This window comes from Chenopodium quinoa, unplaced genomic scaffold (assembly GCF_001683475.1).
Source record: "Chenopodium quinoa cultivar QQ74 unplaced genomic scaffold, ASM168347v1, whole genome shotgun sequence".
Taxonomy (NCBI): Eukaryota; Viridiplantae; Streptophyta; class Magnoliopsida; order Caryophyllales; family Amaranthaceae; genus Chenopodium; species Chenopodium quinoa.
The window spans coordinates 4,721,975-4,724,859 of record NW_018743197.1 but is presented as its reverse complement, the minus strand read 5'-3'; positions in this window follow the sequence as shown (position 1 = coordinate 4,724,859).

The following is a 2,885-nucleotide window of genomic DNA, read 5'->3' as shown; positions in this document are numbered from 1 at the left end:
TCTTGAATTTTTTTCTAGTTTTGATATTATGTTTAATCTCCCTTCTCTAGGCTAAATTTCTAGGTACGGGGACGGGGTGGAAGATATGATTTGATATTGGATGAATGATGATGGTTGGATTGAACTTATGCCATATATTTATTAAAGACATGATTTTTATTAGCTTGGGATTATTGTTGCACTCTATTTGATGTTTTCTAGTTTAAATGCATGAAAGTGATTTGAACTAGATTAGGATCATCACTATTTTAATGATTGCATGAGAATGAGTTATTAAAGTGGAGTTTTTATGGATTGTTCTTCTTTATTCTCTTGATTTGATTGTAACTAATAGGATGCATGAGAATGATCCTTATTAGTGTAGACCTCTTTCATTGATTTGCCTAGACTATTGCATGAGAATGAATTGTTTAGGTAGAATCTTGTGTTCTTTGGCATATGTTTCATGATAATCACCATTATTCTCCTCTTTCTAATCATATTGGAGACCCCCTTATCCCTAGTGTCATTTTCTATTGATTTTAATCATCATTTTCTTGCTTATTTGTAGTTTTAGTGTTCTTACTCAACAAAACCAACAAAAACAACCCCCTTTTCACTCCTGTATTAGTGACATTTGATGTTGAATTAGCGTGCTTCCCTAGTGGTTCGACCCTTTACTTTCCACTAACTATTTTAGTGTAGGTTTAGGTATTATAAATGATTAATTTGGTTAGGGAAGTAGCTTAAGGACCTATCTAACCCGTGATCAAATTTTGGTGTCGTTACCGGGGAAGCGGCTTGTTTAGCGTCTATTATTGCTTTTGTTATAGTCATTTTACTTTATTTTCTTTTTGTTTTTTGTATTATCATCCTTGTCATTGCTAATTGTTTGCTTAGCCTTGGTGAATGCTTAGGAGGTCTCAAGGAGCACCCTCACATCAAATTGACCACAAAATCAACCGAACCTTGAGACAAGTCCGTAGGCTTTATCAAGACAAGGGAAGAGGTTTTGGTTATATAGTTGATAGTGAGAGTAATACTTACTCTTCTTGTTCACCACGCGGGTTAATGGCGGGACAAGAGAATGATGTTTTGTTTCGTGAGTTCGAAAATCTGGAGGATTTTGAGCTCACGGGAGGGATTTTGCTTCCCGTCACGGAAACCAACTTCTCAATCCATCCATAATATACTCAAATGGTCCAATCGGAGCAATTTTCCGGAAGTGCAAGTGAGGACCCTATTGAACATTTGGACCGATTCCTTGAATTGTGCGCAATGATGCAAACCAATGAAGTGAGTCAAGACTACATTCGTATGCACCTTTTCCGGCAATCTCTCACCAGACGAGCAAACAAATGGCTAAAGCAAGTAAAGCCTAACACTCTCACAATATGGAGGGAGGTGGTAAAGGCGTTCTTAAAGCGCTTTATCTCCGAGGAGAAGACCGCCGAAATGAGAAGGAAAATTTCATCATTTGAGCAAGATGCCGATGAAAGTCTTGGTGAAGCATGGGAGAGATTCAAAGAGTAGGTACAAGGTTGTCCCCACCATGTGTACAATCAAGGGTTGCTCATGCGGTTTTTCTACGACGGATTGGAGCCCATGTCAAGAGCCAATTTAGATGCGGGGGGCGGGTGGTCAATTAATCAAGATCCCTCAAAATCAAGTTGAAGCCACAATAGAAGAGGTAGCAAAGAATTACTCTTGGGGGGCCGAAGAAGAAACGCTCCAAAGAGAGGTGGTATTTACGAATTGGAGAAATTTGATCAATTACAACATCAAATTAATCAACTAACAAAAGGGCCTTCCAAGTTGAACACAAGTGTGAATGCGAGTTCAAGTGGTGGAGAAAGTTCTTCTCAAGTTAACTCTTTCTCTTGTCAAAATTGTGGAGGAACGAACCATGATACATCTTATTGTGGAGGTTTAAGCCCCGAACATGTAGCGGCATACAACACAAGGCAAGAGGGATTTAAAGGAAGCGGCTGTGGAGTCGCTTGGAGACAATCGCCACCCGGGTTTGTACCTCAACCTCAAAAATGGAACCAACAAGCTCAACCTTCCTACAACTCCAACCCTCAATATCAAAATCCACCTCCATCTCAACCCCGAAACACAAGAGGAAGCTATCCAAGGAACAACCAATACAACAATCAAACCCAAGCACCTCAAAGAAATCATCAAGAACAAGCACCTCAAGCGGAGCTAACTCAAACTCAACTCCTCCAAGCCATGCATACGGAAATGCAATATTTTGGGCAACAAATGCAAGAGATAAGAGCTCACAACAAGATGGTTGATTCACAACTAGCTCAATTGGCCGAGAGAACTCCTTTCAATTCACCATCCACTCTACCTGGACAACCAGAACCTAACCCATCTCACAATTCAAAACCCGATACATGCAAGGCGATCACATTGAGGTCAGGAACTTCCTATGAAGGGATAAATTAAGGGGATAGTGAGGAAAAGAAAGGAAGAGAGGAGAGTGTGAATGAAAACAAGGGAGGTGAGAAAGAAAAAGGTGATGAGATAGAAGGAGGTTCGGAGAAGAAGAAGCTTGACAATGAGAAGACAACATCAATTCCTAGTGAGGCTAGGAATCTTGATGGACCGGTTCCTTTTCCCAGTCGGGTTGCGGAGAGGAAGTTGAATGACAAGTTTACAAAATTTCTTAGTGTCATGAAGATTTTGCATATCAACCTCCCTTTTCTTGAAGTTGTGACACAAATTCCATCTTACTCCAAGTTCCTCAAAGATATTCTCACAAACAAGAGGAAGCTCAATGATGAGCTTATCACCCTTCCACATCAAGTGAGTGCTCTTGTCCAACATAAGATGCCCAAGAAGGAAAAAGACCCGAGAAGTTTCACTTTGCCGGTGAAAATTGGGAACATGGAAGC